Genomic DNA, 18,184 nt, shown 5'->3' with positions numbered 1-18,184 from the left:
CAAGAAAACACAAAAACTTTATTGATTTTGGATCAGGTAAGTGCCCTTTGCCTGTGTTGTTGTTTGTTTGTTTGAATGGTCTGTATGTTGTTTTTGACTGTCATTTTTGTTCTCTTGTAGGAGTTGTTTTTTGGGTGAGGAAACCCTTGTATATTTTGAGTTTTTGGTGTGCAAGAAAACACAAAAACTTTATTGATTTTGGATCAGGTAAGTGCCCTTTGCCTGTGTTGTTGTTTGTTTGTTTGAATGGTCTGTATGTTGTTTTTGACTGTCATTTTTGTTCTCTTGTAGGAGTTGTTTTTTGGGTGAGGAAACCCTTGTATATTTTGAGTTTTTGGTGTGCAAGAAAACACAAAAACTTTATTGATTTTGGATCAGGTAAGTGCCCTTTGCCTGTGTTGGTGCCTGTTTGTGTTTGTTCAAAGTGTTGTTATTATGTTTCTTTGCCATTTTGTAAAGACAAGTATTTTTTCTTACCTGGATTGATCTGCAAAGTAGTGTTTTTCTTGCCTGGCCTAGCTACTAAATGGTTTTTTTTTGTTACTTGATTGAATTTTTTCCTTTATTTTTATTTATATTTGTTTTATGGTGTTTGTGATGTGTTTGATGCTCAGAAATCTAGAAACTTACATTTTTGGTTTTTCTCAAATTAACATATGTAGTTTTTTTTTTTTTAATATTTTTTTTTTTTTTTCATTTTGTTCCTGAATTGAACCCAGAAATAATGTCGTACGCTCCTGCAGTAAGTTGACTCCACCTTTTTTTATACATTTATTGTTTGTATATTTTTTAATAAATAATTTTGGAGTATTAAACATTTTTTTGTTTTTATCTCAAAAAAGTGTGTTATGTCGATATTTATCGCAGCAGAAGCCCTACCTCCCCAACCCACGCCAGCACTCCCACCCCAACCGCCAGCCCCACAACCACAACCGGCTCCTCATCAACCAAGGCAACGGAGGCGTGCTAGGCCACCAATTTTCAGAACCCGTGTCCTACTTTTTGGGATGCCAGATGATGTGGTGGTGCGTAGATACAGGCTGCCACCACATCTAATCCTAGACACTCTCTCCATAATAGAGAGTGATCTGGAGTCTGAAATTCGGTATCCTACAGCAATACCACCATTGACACAATTCCTTGCTGTGTTACATTTTTTGGCTACAGCCTCATATCAACATGTTGTGGGAGACCTGGTTGGCATGTCGCAGGGCCAGTTCAGTAAGGTCCTGCGGCGTGTCTGCCAGGCTTTCCTAAAGCGGGTGAAGCAATTAATTGATATGCCTTTGGATGTTGGTGCCCTAGATGTGGTGAAGCGGCAATTTGAGGAAGGTGGTAGTCGCTTCCCACATGTTATTGGGGTTGTGGATGGCACACATGTTGCTATTCAGCCACCAAGACATAATGAAGAAATTTATAGAAACAGGAAACTGTTTCATTCTCTGAATGTAATGGTTGTTTGTGGGCCATCCCTCCAGATCCTTTCCCTGAATGCCAAGTTTACTGGAAGTTCACATGATGCATATGTCATTAGACAATCAGGGATATGGCAGAGATTAAGAGCAAGTCAACGAGCAGACATGTGGTTATTGGGTGAGTTTGAAGATATTTTTTATCTTAAAAATAAATGAAATTTTATAATATACTCTTTTTAATTTAAGGTTTTTCCTCAAACAGGAGACCGTGGATATCCTTGCACCCCCTCGTCATGACTCCTTACCGTAATCCCAGGCCAGGACCACAGATGGCATTTAACTCCGCGCTTACTGCCACTAGGCAGCTGGTGGAGTGCACAATTGGTGTCCTTAAAGGGCGGTTTCGTGTGCTCCACCGCACTGGTGGCGACATCATGTATTCGCCGGAGATGGCAAGTAAAATAGTGGTCCTGTGCGCAATACTACATAATATCGCGGTAAGGAGTAGTGTAGAGCTTCCTCAGGCAGAGGAATTGCCTGATGAGGAGCCAGGGGTTGTTCGACACTTCGGTGGTGGGAGTGTTACACGGAGGGGGAGCCAAGTGAGGGCAAGGATTGTTGCCGAATATTTCAGGTATAGTATTTTTATATTATTTTTATGTTAAAAAAACAAAGCACAGTATGCTTATGTTTTGTTTGTAATGTTGACATTTTGTTTGAGATTGTAAGGTCATTGTGTAATGGTTTTGGATTTTTTGTTTATTTGTCATTTTTAAAAAAGTAAAAATCCGTTAACACGTTAAGCTTACAATTTGAGATTAGTACAAAATATAATGTGATGTGGCTAAATAGTGTCCTTATTTGTTTTATATCCTAAAATCTTGATTATTTAAACAAACACAAAAACAAATGAAATTGAATCTTGCCCACTTTGTGACTGTCCAGCTGAATGATCACACAAACTGTGGTGAGTACACAGATATGTTTACAATTTTATTCAAAACTGTGTGTCTCTGTGTCTGTTTGTGTTATGGTTTTTTTTTTTTTTGTTTTTTTTTATGCAAAAATTTACTTCTGCGGATGCGTTTTTCCGCTCGTGCGAAATAACACTGCTCTTCACAGCATTGCAAAGATCAATAAAGTTATTAGAAATGACAACAGATTTATGACCAATCACATGCTAACAGACGCTATAAATATATGCCCAAATAAGGAAAACGCCATTGCCAAGATGCGTGCTGCACCGTTCACCAGGCGTGAGCTCCGCGTCCTGGTTGCGGTGATGGACCGCCGCGTAGGCCGCGTTGGGCGCTTCATCCCAAATCGGGTGAAGCGCGAGGCCTACGCGGAGGTCCGCCGCCTGCTGCGGACTCGCGTCCGCAGCAGGCGGTCAATCATTCAACTTGAGAGGAGATGGAGTGATCTCCGCAGGAGGACTCCCGAGCTGTTGGCGGAGATCCGCCAGCAAATACGTTCTATGCATACACGACGTAAGTTACATTACATAAGAATATTAGCAAACATTGTGCAAATTTACACTAAGTGGTAGGCTAATTGCAACGCTGAGTGTGTTTTTTTACAAAATAGGACAGTGTGTGTGGTTAGGGCAAACAGTACTGACTGTAGCAAACTGACACCAAACAAGTGCATGTTTTCAAGAATTAATAACCAGCCAGGAAACTGTTCCCAAATACTTGATCATTGCTGCCTATATAATAAGGTGCCTTGAATAGTGATCTGGTGATGTTGCCTAGACCAATCAATATGACTCAATGGACTAGATTACGGAATGAGCTTCAAAGTAAAAGTTATGACTCATTTTGTTTGCTGTGGCCAACATGAATAGGATTTATACATGTTTGATTTTCATTTCTAAAAAACACTGTATTTTACATGGAACAGAACATTGAAAATTGAAATTGTTTACTATGTAATTTCACATGTAAACTAAATGTTGTCAAAAATATCATTATAGGACAACAACAACGGCAGACCTCTCCGCCCCCTTCCCCTTCCCAGTCCCCCTCCCCTTCTCACTCCCCCTCCCCTTCTCACTCCCCCTCCCCTTCCCAGTCCCCCTCATCTTCCCAGTCCCCCTCATCTTCCCAGTCCCCCTCAGCTTCCCTGGCCCACACCACTTTACACTCCCCTTCTCACCACACCTCTCCATCTCTTTCTGGGACCCCTTCTCCTCCTTCCCATACCCCTTCTCCTTCAACTTCTAAATCACCATCTCTGCCCCCCTCACCCTCTATTGGCTTAACTTTCTCTCCGCCCCCCTCGCCCTCTCAATCAGACCCCCCCTCTGAAATTCCAGCACCAATCCAGCCTCCTTCCCCCATCCAGCCTCCTTCCCCAATCCCTCCTCCTTCCCCAATCCCTCCTCCTTCCCCAATCCCTCCTCCTTCCCCCATCCAGCCGCCTTCACCCATCCAGCCAACATCCCCACCCAGTGAATGGGCAGAGGAAGCCCCTGAAGCCAGTTCAGGGAGTGTTCATGTTGCCGTGGAAAGTAAGTTTTTTTTTGTTTTTTTTTTAAATGATTACCTACTTACACTTACAATGACTAAACATGCAGTGTTGTACTGTTTGAAATCTTGTACCAAGGACAAAAATTTTTGTTTTTCTTCATGGTGTACATGTTGCATTTACATATTTGTGAGTGTCATTATATGTACAGTGTTTATGTGTGCAATGTTTTGTGTGTCCACTCTAGGTTGACACTCATTAGGTAGCCAGGGTTGCCAGGACAACAGGGTTTATATGTGGTTTTTTTTCTGGGAAACAGTTAGACCTGAGTGGAGTTTAGTATGTTGTTGGTCTTTTACACTTGTGCCTGTGTAGTCTTAATATTTGCACTTACAAAACACATGCTTCACTTTGTTATGCAGCCTAATGACACAGTGATTTGTGTTGTGAAAGTTACACTCACAAAATGACTATTTGTTAAAGTCAAACCTGTTTGCAATTATTTAGTAAGGGCAGCTTTCAGGGAGTGTGGGAATGCTAGGATATGTTGGCCTTCTGAAGATGTTGATATGCAGTGTGATGATGCAGCACCAAACCCCTTAAAAATATTAAAAAAACACTCCAGATGTGAATGAATGCCAACATGGTGTAACAGTGACGAAGATGGTAGTTATCTTTAACATGGGATGTCGCCCATAGCAACCAATACAAATAAACTTTACAATTGGGGAACCACTTCTACAAGATAATCATCTTATTTTGGCTTGTTTGCTATGGGCAACGCTCCATCTTAAAATGAACTCACATAGTAGTAAATGTAGCCCATGGTCTAGAATACTGTAAAAAGTATCCAAAAAAGCCTGAGCAGGCTTGTGTGTTTTTCTGCTAATGATTGTACCATAAAACAGCCATGATGTATAAACTTTGCCATTAAGCATGCCTGTCCAAACTGCGCAACTGCAACTGTAGAGAAACTACACATCCCAGCATGCCCTGACACAGGTTTGGCATTCCCTGGCCCCAAAACTGAGTTAACGCATGCTGGTATATGTAGTTTCACAGCAGCTTGAGGGATGCAGTTTGGACATGCCTGCATTAAAGTGTGCTTTGTGCCTTGCTTGTATAATAAGCAATGTGAGTAAGTTAGTAATGTTTATGTTATCTTTTAATTTCAGATGTTGCCGTTGGAGATCCCACATCGTTGCGGGAGATTGTGGGAAACATGAGGCGACATCTCCAGGCCTTGCTGGGTCTGCTAGATGATATGGAAAATTTTTGTTAATTTTTTTATGTTTTTTAAAACCAAAAATTATCTTAACATTTCTAAAAATCTTTAAAAAAAAATAAAAGAAAATTATTATACTTAAGCGGGTGTTTATTATTTAATAATGCAATAAAGGAACAGCAGATTGCAGAACAAACATTTCTTACATTAAACATTTCATACAGCTAACGTAAGTTATTTTAAAAATCTAAAACAAACATGTTATTGGCTAAATAAACATGCAAAAACCTTCATTCACATACAAAAACTCTACTTTAATAAATACACAAAACACATTAGACCAAGCACATTGCAAACATCTATATTTATATTAAACATGTAAATAGAAATATGTTCTTTTATGGCTACAAAGTGTTCTTCAGGTATTTATAAAATACTTAATTGATCATGAACATTACAATTCAGTCACTAATTGGATGTGTAATTGAGGAGGGCTTGTGGACTTTTAATTGGAAGGTGTTATTCCACTTAATAGTAAAAAAAATCAATGTGGTGCGTTTCTCCGCAAAAGTGAGCACTTTAACTGATAAATGTGTAAATCTACGACTACCTAGTATTTTTACGAATAAGTATGTGTTAATGCGATGGGTTCGCATTGCTGCGATGTTTTTGCATTGCTGCGATGTCATTTGGCGTACGCCCACTTTGTGTAATAATGCGTGCGAATGAGCAAAAATACGTTGGGGGCGGATGTTCGCAAAATTACTACATTAACGCAACTTTACTAATAGGTTGTGCGAACGAAAAACTTAGCGATCAACTCGGAATGAGGGCCCATGTGCACTGCAGGGGAGGCAGATATAACATGTGCAGAGAGAGTTAGATTTGGGTGTGGTGTGTTCAATCTGCAATCTAATTTGCACTGTAAAAATAAAGCAGCCAGTATTTACCCTGCACAGAAATAAAATAACCCACCCAAATCTAACTCTCTCTGCAAATGTTATATCTGCCTCCCCTGCAGTGCACATGGTTTTGCCCAACTGCTAAAAAATTTCCTGCTGCGATCAACTTGGAATTACCCCCATAGTGCGGTGCAGGGCATGGCATGGGGGTGCCAAAACCACTGACTGCTCTCCGAGTCTCCGGGCACAGGAGGCATATCCAGTAATACAGTACTTAGATTAATATGTAAGGGGAACTATTCAATTGGGCAAAATAAACAGTGACATAATATGTAAGGCACTTCTACAGTGGGCAAAATAATAATAATAATAATAATAATAATAATAATTGTACTTATATAGCGCTCTTTCTCCAATGGGACTCAAGGCGCTTAACAGATGCATAGCATAATATAGTACACAAAATAATGAAGTACAGAACAGCTTTTCATAAAATACAGAAGCATGAAGATACTAAAGGGACATTATGGAAATGCTTGAGTAAACAGGAAAGTCTTGAGTCTACTTTTGAAGGATTCTATAGTTGGTGCCTCTTGCATTGTGCGGGGAAGTGAGTTCCATAGAGTCGGAGCCGCATGACTAAAAGCTCGACCCCCAGATGAATTACGGGAGATTCTAGGTACTGCTAAAAGTCCTTTGTCTACAGATCGCAGTAATCGAGTGCGGCAGTATGGAATCAGAAGCTGCTTAAGGTACCTTGGGCCCTTGTCATGTAGTAGTTTGAAACTCAGTAAGCCAATATTGAAGATGATTTGCCATCTTACAGGCAGCCAGTGAAGGGAGTAGAGGATGGGTGTTATGTGACTATAATGGGGCTGGTTGGTTAACAACCTGGCAGCTGTGTTTTGCACCAGCTGTAAGCGGTGCAATTCTCTTGCTGGGAGACCATGGTAGAGGGCATTACAGTAGTCTAATCGAGATGATACAAATGCATGGATGACTTTTGGCAGATCATCTGAGGGAATTAAGTACTTGATTCCAGCTATGTTCCTCAGGTGACAGAATGAGGATTTGATTGTGGCTGATATCTTATGTTTAATTGTCAAGCCACCATCCAGGACAACACCAAGTTTCCGCACACAGGGGGGTAATTCTGAGTTGATCGCAGCAGGAACTTTGTTAGCAGCTGGGCAAAACTATGTGCACTGCAGGGGAGGCAGATATAACATGTGCAGAGAGAGTTAGATTTGGGTGGGTTATTTTGTTTCTGTGCAGGGTAAATACTGGATGCTTTATTTTTACACTGCAATTTAGATTGCAGATTGAACACACCACACCCAAATCTAACTCTCTCTGCACATGTTATATCTACCTCCCCTGCAGTGCACATGGTTTTGCCCAACTGCTAACAAAGTTCCTGCTGCGATCAACTCAGAATTAGCCCCACAATCTGTAATTCTGAATCCCCGAGTGTAAGTCCAGTTGGTTGGCTATGCTGCAGTCTTGTCCTTTGATGTTGCGGTCCTATCATAAGGACCTCTGTTTTATCCGGGTTCAGTCGCAGCCAACTGGCGCTCATCCACTCCTGGAGCTCAGGTAGACACCCATTTAGGGTTGCTATTGGGTTATCAGTGTCCGGAGCAAAGGACAAGTACAGTTGTGTATCATCTGCATAGCAATGGTAGACCAGGCCATGGCGCTTGATTATTTCACCAAGCGGGAGCATGTATACTGCAAAAGCATGGGGGATAGTATAGAACCTTGTGGGACACCACATGACAATGGCACTGATGGTGATGAGTATACTCCAGACGATACTCTCTGTGACCTGCCTGTGAGAAATGATTTGAACCAGCTTAGGACTGTGCCATCCAAACCACAGAAATGTATCAGTCGCTCAATCAGGAGCCCATGGTCCACGGTAACAAATGCTGCAGAGATCCAGAAGGATTAATATTGAACATTCACCTCTGTCTCTTGCCATCAGAAGATCATTTAACACACACACACACACACACACTAACACACACACACACACTAACACACACACACACACACACACACACACACACACACACACACACACCAGGGCTGTTTCAGTGCTATGTCTTCTCCTGAATCCTGATTGGAATGGATCATAAATATCATGGGTTGTCAGGCGGGTTTCCAGTTGATTTGCAACCACTTTTTCAATAACGTTGCCTAGGAAAGGAAGGTTTGATACCGGTCTGTAGTTGGTCATGCAGTCGGGAATCTAAATAAGGTTTTTTAAGAAGAGGTCTAACAATTACTTCCTTTAGGGGTCCAGGAAAAATGCCTGTCTACAAAGAGCATTGAACAATTTTTGCAAAGACAGGAGCAATTATGGCCCTCATTCCGAGTTGTTCGCTCGCTAGCTGCTTTTAGTAGCAGTGCAAACGCTAAGCTGCCACCCTCTGGGAGTATATCTTAGCTTAGCAGAAGTGCGAACGAAAGGATCGCAGCGCTGCTACAAAAAAAGATTGTGCAGTTTCTGAGTAGCTCGATTCCTACTCCTTCCTTGCGATCACTTCAGACTATTTATTTAGTTCCTGTTTTGACGTCACAAACACGCCCTGCGTTTGCCCAGCCACGCCTACGATTTTCCAGCCACTCCTGCGTTTTTATCTGGCACGCCTGCGTTTTTTCGCACACGCCCCAAAAACGGTCAGTTACCATCCAGAAACACCCACTTCCTGTCAATCACTCTGCGGCCAGCAGTGCGACTGAAAAGCGTCACTAGAGTTTGTGTAAAACTGCATCGGCTTTTGTGAAAGTACGATGCGCGTGTGCGGTGCGCCCCATGCGCATGCACAGATAGGCCGTTTTTTTGCCTGATCGCTGCGCTGCGAACGAAAGCAGCTAGCGATCAACTCGGAATGAGGGCCTATATCCATGCAACTGATTAGAAGCTTGGTTGAGGCTGGGTCCAGATCACAGGTGGTGGGACACAAAATCCGAGCAATTTCAGCAGTGTCCTTTACATCCACTGGGTCAAAGCTGGTCCATGAAGGCAGGTGGTATATATTGGCAGGCTTTGTAATTTGGCACTCCTTTGATGGCACTGTGGAGATTCCAGCCCGGATGGTGTATATTTTATCTGCAAAGAAGATTGCAAACTCGTTGCATCTTGCCTGGGAGAGGGTTTCATCAGTCTGCAGGCATGCTAGCTTGCAAAGCATCTCCACTGTGCGGAAAAGCTGAGCTGGCCTATTGTTTGCTGCTGTGATCTCATTTGACAGGAACTGTGATTTCTTATGAGTGATTGTCGATTGATATTCTTTGGTATGCTTTATTAGTTTTATTTTGTTATCCACTAGATTAGTCTTCCTCTATCGTCTTTCCAGTCTACACCCCCTTTCCTTGAGCCCGACGTTGTGGTTTACGAGGTCTTATACGCACAGGGGCGATAATATCAATTGCAGCCATAACATCCCTATTATAATAATGGTCTAGGGAACAGGGATATTTCACAGGCGCCCAGTATAGCAGAGAGATCCAGATTTGCTGCAAGAGCCTGGAGAGTCATACCCCTCCTTGGACAATACCTCGTCAACTCCACAGGCAGAGATCTTATTTGAAGGGTTGCAACTGAGAAACAAAGGGTATGGTGGTCTGACCAGATGACTGGGTTTATTTTTAGGTCAGTGACTTCTAATCCAATCTGAAAGACAAGATCGAGAGTGTGACCACTTTTATGTGTGGCAGAGGGAATGACCTGTGTGAAGCCCAGACCATTCATTGTGCACAGGAGGTCTTGGCCAAGGCGTGAGAGCTCATCATCCACCCATGCATTGAAATCCCCAAGGATGAGCCATCTTTGATGTTCCAGAACCAGGCCAGCAACAGTAGCTGCAATTTCTTGTAGAAATATCTTTCCATCTCCAGGGGGCCGGTAAATGAGAAGTACTCTGAAACCTAATCCTGTCGAACTCCGGGAAGCAATGCACTAAAATGAGCGAGTAATTTCAATAGGGTGGACCCTAAGTTTAAGTTAGTTTTTGAAGCAGATAGCCACCCCGCCACCCCTGCGGTCCAGTCTTGGGTTGAGGATGACAGAGTAGTTTGTTGGGACCGCAGCCTTCAATATGGGTGCTGCATTTTCATCTAGCCAGGTCTCTGTAATGTGTGTGGATCATCAAATCGACAGTGTCTAGGTCGACAATGTTTAGGTCGACCACTATAGGTCGACAGTCACTAGGTCAACAGGGTCTGAAGGTCGACAGGGTTTCTAGGTCGACATGTGCTAGGTGGACAGGTCAAAAGGTCGACATGAGTTTTTCATGTTTTTTTGGTGTAGTTTCTCCGTACAGTGCCCGGGAAGCCCAATTGGTGCACCGTGTCCCCTCGCATGGCTCACTTCGCTCGCCATGCTTTGGGCAAGGTGCCTTGCTTCGCTCGGCACAGATTACCGTTTCAATCGTAGTCCACATGGATCATTAAGTATGAAAAAGTTCAAAAAAAAGAAAAAAATGTGAAAAACTCATGTCAACCTTTTGACCTAGCATATGTCGACCTTCAGACCCTGTCGACATAGTGACTGTCAACCTATAGTGGTTGACCTAAACATTGTCGACCTAGACAGTGTAAATTTTCAGACCGGATCCCCGCTGTAATACAGGTTAGATCTGCAGATTCAATAAGGTCAGCAATTGTTGAAGTCTTGTTTCTTATAGATTTGGCAGTACAAAGGGCTGACCTGATTGGGCATACCAGAAGGTCTTCAGTTTTCTTTATGTTAAGTTCAGGAGCTCTGGGTATGGGAGTCACAAAGCGAGAGTTGACAGTTCTGTTCTTCCAAGTACAGGACCGTCTCTTTGGTATCACTTCTATTTGATTGTTCTTTGAATTTGGGGGTGAGCAGGTGGCACAACAACTGGGCTTTTACCACAAGACCATGTTCCCTTGATGTCAAGTACTTATGGGGGCACCAAAGTAGTTATTCGCTTACCAAAATAATTTGGCCTCAGGCCGGCTCTGGGGGATGAGGTTAGGGTTTGACACTATGGGGAGGGTTAGAGTTAGGCTGTGGGGGGGATGTTAGGGTTAGGCTACGGGAGGGGACAGTTAGGTTGCAGTAGGGGGGTTAATGTTAGGCTGCAGGAGGGGTGGGTTAGGATTAGGGTGAAATATTTACCCCGAAGCTCGCGGTGGCTTAACAGGGCTAATTAGACAGCCCCCATCCTCCGGACAATTAGCTACAGTAATTAACCACGGCTAACTGGATACCCCCAATATACATCAAGCTTCTGCAAGAGACCTCATCGACCGGACAATGCCCCTAGAGCAGAGTGCACAGAGGATGAAGGGTAAAGTGTCAGGCCATCTCCCCACTCACATTTCCTCCCGAATTGTCCCCATTGTATTTGTTATATGCACCTGGTTAACTGCTTAACAAATGTCAGGATCTAATATGATCAAATAATATACAATGCTTTGTGCCTTTATGTAAAAACACTTATTGGTACTGTTGGAAGAAGATGAATGAGTAAAGGCAGTGGTGCTGGGCATTAGAGGGAGGTAGGGATTGGGTGCTTGGGGGTGCCCTGGTGAAAGACAGCGTGCTAGGCTTAGGTAATTATAACAACAGGATAGCTGTTTAAAGTACTTGGAATATATGTACATAGGGCAGGATCTCTCGTGTGTATGCCCTCCAGCGATAGCGATGTGCTGCCCCACACGTCGCTATTGCCGGTGGTAGATTGAGCCTGCATGCAGGGGCAATCTAGCGGGTCGCACACTTCAGCGCTGTGTGAAGTGAGCATCCCCCCCCCCCCCTCGCTCAGCACACATCGCGTTGTGCTGAGCAGGAGGACTGATGTGTGCTGAGCGGTGTGTGATAGATCGCTCAGCACACATCTCTCTCTGTGTGTACCCCCCTTTAAACTTAAGGGCCCTACACACTCGGCGACCCACCGTCAAACGACCCGGCGGTGGTGGTGGGGGGGGGGAACTGAAGTTTCTTTACTCCCCCCGTCACCTGGTTCCATAGCCCTGCATGCTAATATGGACAAGATTGTCCAAATTGGCCTGCAGGTATGAACGAGCCGGCACCGACGATGAACGAGCGCGGGGCCGCGCATTGTTCATCAGTGGTGCCTATACACTGAACAATATGAACAAGTTCTCATTCATTAATGAACGAGAAAGTTCATATCGTTCAGTAAAATCCTTAAGTGTGTAGGGCCCTTTAGCAGAGTGGAAAAAGTCGGTACAATCTCTTATCAGCAGTGTTTTTTTTCTGATGGAACTCAATGGTATGTAGTAACAGAACTTTTTCAAGAGACGACATTTTTTTTCTTTGCCCTGGGCAAAACTGACCCTAGTAACCCTAGTGACCCTAGTACACTTCTGTTCCCCATTCTTCTTTATCAAGTAACATCACAATACCTGTTCCATTATTGCCATGTGGGCTTATAAATATACAAAAACATATGCTCAATAGAGAATTTTAACAAATTTGGATAAATAGGCATTACATATGTATATCTACTGTAAGTAAGAACACGGGCTGGGTGTGTCCCCTTGTTATACTGGAAACCAGCCCCAGAGTAGTCAGTGCTGGGCTTCTGTTCCTATTGGAAGGGGGCTCCAAAAACAAACCCCTCAGAAACCACCAACAATGTCCTGCTTGCTCTTACCATCTACTGCGGAGCCCGAAGTATTGAAAAATAGAGGGACCTTTGGAGTGGCATGTATCCACGCCACTGTTCCTAGTAATCCAAACTCACAATGTCAGTTATACCACAGAATGTAAAATATTTTTTTGTGAGTACTTTATCAGTCATAATTCACTGGAGACGTCTTTGTAATAGGTAAAAAAAACACAATAAACGCCAGTGCAACTGCTCAGTATAAACACTGTTTCCCAGCTCCTCTATATGCACTTGTGTATCAGTATGTGTTGTGCTTTTTCCCCATTTTTAGGTGCTGCAGAATTTTGTGTTCAATGTTAAAAATAATAACCTGGTACAGCCATGAGACATGCCTATGGCTTTCAAATAAATACATAACACGGACAAAAAGCTAAGTAAACTAAGCAATTATTTAAAACAATGGTAATTCAAATACTACAATGGTTTTACGAATGGGTCATAAAACTGCTTTTAATGCAGTATAAGGAACTATGAACCCATTACTGTTAAATATACGGAAAAGAGGGGTCACAGAGGAATTCCGTGACCATATAAAACCAAATAGTCAACAAGGGGGGTGCATTATGCCATCTAAATTGTACAGAGTTAACAGTACTCGGTGCGTTATAAAACAGAAAGAGCCGTCCTGCTTCTGAAAGGGCTGCTGTTATTTAGGCAGCTGGAAGGTGTCCAATAAACCAAGTTCAGGCTCACACTGAGCATTTTAAAATTACAAGCATACAAATTCAAAGGAGCCACAAGAGGCCATGTACACATATTTGACCATGTCAAATCCCTGATTGCATACAGATGCATTTTCCCAAGAAGGTTAATGGCTCATACTAATTATAAGCCAGTTTGATGTGTATTACCTAATAAGAGATCTGTAGGAAACCCTTTTAAGACTCACAAGGTTTCTCAGACTTTAATCACAAAGCAAAATCACTGATTAGTGTTCCATTATTAGGCGGTTGGGGCTGACTGTTCAGAAATGTTTCCCTGTGCTCATTGGGGTATCTATAATGGGTGCAGGGTGCAGTCCCTGGAAAGTACCTCTGTACTATAAACCAATATACTAATTTGCAAGAGATACAAATAATGCAGGAAAGATATCCTATGGCAATCATTTGGTATTTTTTGCAGAAATCCATAAAAAGAGAATCTCACAATTATATCACTAACCAAATAATTTAAAATTGTGAAATAATATAGTAACAAAAACCACTACTTTATCAGCGGAATCACTATACAAAATAAAATCGTTCAAAATCCATTTACAAATGGAAAACAACTTGGGGCAGATGTATTAAGCCTGGAGAAGTGATAAACCAGTGATAAGTGCAAGGTGATAATGCACCAGCCAATCAGCTCCAATATGTAAATTGACAGTTAGGAGCTGACTGGCTGGTACATTATCACTTTCCACTTATCACTGCTTTATCACTTTCCAGGCTTAGGGGGTCATTCCGACCCGTTCGCACGTAGCGTTTCTTCGCTGCCGTGCGAACGGGTCGGAACTGCAGATGCGCGGCACCCGCATTGCGCACGTGCGTCGTTGCTCAGCGACGGCAGTCACTGGGCAACGACGCCAGGACCGAAGGAAGCGATTTAAGGCCCGATCGCAAGAAGATTGACAGCGGGAAGGAGGATCGGGCGTCTACTCACCGTTTCCCGAGCATGGTAAGGCGAACGCAGGTGTGTCCAGGCATTTGTAGGGCGGATGTCTGACGTCACAGCCGGGACCTTCATCGCTGGATCCGTCACACTGGGTAAGTAGGTGTAGGGCTGTTCTTGTTCTGCACAAAACTTTTTTAGCATAGCAGGGCTGCACAAGCGATCGCAGCCCTGCTATGCGAAAATACACTCCCCCATAGGCGACGTCTAGTTGATTGCACGAGCAGCAAAAAGTTGCAACGTGCGATCAACTCGGAATGATCCCCTTAATACATCTGCCCCAATTGGTGAATCTAGCTCCATAATAGCTACTGCTCTCCACATGCATCCCCGGCAATCATCTCTTTCCTGGAAGATAGGTGTGTAGAGAAGACAGAATATGATTGGATGATGACTGCGGATCTTTAAATTGCTTGTTTTTAAGAAATGTTAAGATTTACACCCGTGTAAAAACAATTAAAAAAAACCCCCAAGAAATATGGCATAAGAATGGAAGCACACAGTGAAACCATGATCCCAGTACATACATCATTCCCCTACCCTGTATACCACACCCCAATAGTAGCACACCTGGTTCCCCAAATGTAGGAAACAGCGGCACAGGGCCGTAGAGAGGTTTTGGCAGGGTAATGCAGGGGTTGTGGCCTAATTTTGGGAGGTGTGGCCACACCCCCCTTAGGAGAGAACAGCAGCCTTCCTGGCCCCAGTGCAGCCCAGCACACAACGGGGGCACGGACCCAAGCTCCTGCTGGGCCCTTCCAGATAACCCGTGCCCGGATAATTTGTCCCTGCTCCCCCTCCCTCTTACCATATAGAATAGTTAGAAGTAAGCATAGTTTGATAGAGCCACTTTGTAACTGCCCATAAAAGCGCTCCAGCAAATGGCACCTTGGTAAAAAGAAAACTAGACAACAAACATCTAAATTCATATAGGACAGCATTCTATTAGCCACCAATGCCATTTTAGCCATTAAAAATGCCCGGATATCGCGATTTATGACCGATGGTCATTACTGTGGTATCCAATTAGAGGAAGTTTTTAACAGCTGAAATAAGTCCCCGATCCCATGTGTTATCGCGGCTCTGACGGCTGCTTATCAGAGATTATGCTCAGGCACCTGAAGCATAATCCCCAATAAGTGTTGGCATCGTGGCTAATAGGATAGGCTCCGGTTGTTCTGCGGACTATGCAAAAAAATAAAAGAAGGCGTATAATCAGGACATTACAGAATACTATACTATGAAACATAGTGAACAGAGAAATGCATATCGCAGTGAATAACTACAGAACAGGAAGGGACAGTCAGCAGTCGTAGAGCTTCTAGGGGCATTATAGACCTACCATAGAATAGGTCCAAACAGCCCCACTCAGAATATGGCCAAAAAGATGTCATGTCAGGGCAAGTGCAGGAGTTACAGCCAGCCAACTGCAGAGCAGGACTTTGAGAAGTTCACAATGGTGACCACATGGACATTCTAATGGGAGTTGCCAGATGTAGATGGAATTAACTTGCCAGTCAGTCTTCAGCACAGAGAGGACCCAAGCCCCAGGGATCAGGGGAGCCTGGAGCACAAGCGGCAGCAGATCAGCAACCAGTGAGATAGACGTCCTTATAGGAGGAGAGATTTGTGCACCAGAAGGACCAAGCGAGAAATCCCCTGAGACCCCACAAACAGATTTGTAAGGGTAAGTAACAGTGCAGGCTCCAAGTGCAACCCCAAACAAGACACAATCACCAAGGCAGGATAGTTATAGCGGATAACTGAGCTGGAGAGCAAGGTGCTTCCCAATCCCTGCCATGCAACCACGATTGTTGATCTTGGCCTCATTTTTATACAGTACAGTTTCATTTACACTGCCTCTAGGACACCAGTTGCGGTCACAGACCGGAAGCCCAAGGAACAGTCATCAATAGACCCTGATTAAAAAATTGTGGTTTGATGATGGCAGTTTGATGTTTGGTGTTTGTCTTTGTGGTTCACAGGTCACTCTCAGGGCTTATGTAATATTACTATCATTAAATATTTTTTACAACACAATTGAAATATTTGTAAATTATAAAAAAAAAGTATTTTTACAGCAAACACTACAGTGATTTCCTGGTCTCTTGGTCAGAACTGCGGCGTCCGGTGATAGGATGCTCCATCCTAAGACGCAGCACGGATCACTAACGCATGCAGGAGGTGTCTACCAACTGCATTACCATACTAGAGCATTACCATGCTAGTGCATTACCATACTAGTGCAGTCTTCAACCACATCTGAATCAGACCCATGTTTGAGAAGCGATACGCTGCAAATACAAGCATATCTAGTGGATAGCCTATTTAAACACATTTTTTTAAAATCCACACTTTCAAATAAGAACATAAATAATTCTGCATACAGCAACATATATCTTCAGCTCAAGCACAACTTTACCTGTTGGAAATATAAAAACAGAACTATACATGAAAAATGAGGACACAAAGCTCAGCTTACCAGTTATCTACTAATACATGTGAACAGTATAAATATAATTATATAGGGACTTGCATCCGTTCCAAAACTAAAGCTTTTGCTTACTAAAAAGTACTTACTAAAAAACAAATAATTTTTTACATTATCTGTAGTTCTACTATATTTTCTAATACTGTAAGCTTTGGAAAGATTACAGCCTTTGAAGACATACTAAGATGCGCTAAAACTACCGCCCAGCACGAACATCAGGATCAGTAATCAATTTGGCAAGAGACACAGGTGGCCAAATTGGACAGATCGAGCCATTTTGCACTCAGTCACAGTGTCCAAAACAGATGATCAGTCACACAAGCCGACAATAGTAACCAGCAAGTTTTGGTGTAGTGTTTGTACCATTCAACTAGACAGAACATGCCATGACCCTTTCTTTCAGGATACTGACCAATAAAAGAGAGATGGGTAGCCCACAGTCTACTTTATTTATTAATTTGCATAAAGCCAAAGTTTGTAGTGTAGGTATTGGATCTCTTGTCTATTACGCAATTATTGGGAGGCAAGCTGCCATAAAAGGTAACTTTGCAAATTGCAATTACTCTAAAGTACAGAGAAACCCCATATATCAGTGCTTCCAAAACTTTCTCGAATAGAGGAGCAATAGACTATCAGCGTTTTTTCACGGCACCCTTAGGCAAAAAGATTCTTATTGAGAAATTCAGCTCAAATTATAAAATGAAGTAAATTGTACTTACCCGTCATCCGTAGGTTCAGTTATGTGGTGGTGGACAGGGCTGTGCTTGTTTGTCCATATATTTTATGATTGGCAGCCGCCAACACTGCTTTTGTCTATCACATTGACAAGAACAAATTTGATTTGGTCATGGACCACCAACCTGTGGCACCCCTGTTAGTGCCTCATTTGGGAACCACTACCCTACACCACGAAACCTAAGTTTCAATCATCCATCCCCTCCCACGGGAAGCAGTCAGCTTCCAGAGGAACGGGATCCCGGCAGTCGATATACCGACGCCAGGCTCCCGAGGGAGGACACGATACCAGCGTCGAAACACTGACACCAAACGGGACGCCGGCGTAAAAATACTGTCAGTCGGCACCGGGATCATCCTGACAGCGGGGGGGCGCTGCCGTCCTGGCGTGAGAGGGAGGTTAGGTTATGGCAGCAGAAGGGGCTTAGCAAAGGTTAGGGTTAGGGACCGGGGAGGGAGGGTTAGGCACCAAGCAGGGAGGGTTAGGGTTAGTCACACACAAGGGACGGTTAGGTAGGGAAAAGATGAGGGTTAGGTGAAAGTTAGGGGGCTACATGGGGGGCTGTCGGGATTCTGATGGATGGGATGCCGCTGTCAGTATACTGACTGCCAGCATCCAG

The 18,184-nt window shown here is 43.3% G+C and overlaps 1 protein-coding gene across 4 annotated transcripts in view; it reads right to left on the bottom strand.

The window, feature by feature from the left end:
* The window catches only part of ADAMTS17 (ADAM metallopeptidase with thrombospondin type 1 motif 17), a 547,181-nt gene that overhangs the window by 310,990 nt on the left and 218,007 nt on the right, over positions 1 to 18,184 (bottom strand). The window lies entirely within an intron of this gene.

This window comes from Pseudophryne corroboree, chromosome 6 (assembly GCF_028390025.1).
Source record: "Pseudophryne corroboree isolate aPseCor3 chromosome 6, aPseCor3.hap2, whole genome shotgun sequence".
NCBI classification, from domain to species: domain Eukaryota; kingdom Metazoa; phylum Chordata; class Amphibia; order Anura; family Myobatrachidae; genus Pseudophryne; species Pseudophryne corroboree.
Note: the sequence above shows the minus strand (reverse complement) of the source record. Positions and strands in the feature narration are given on the sequence as shown.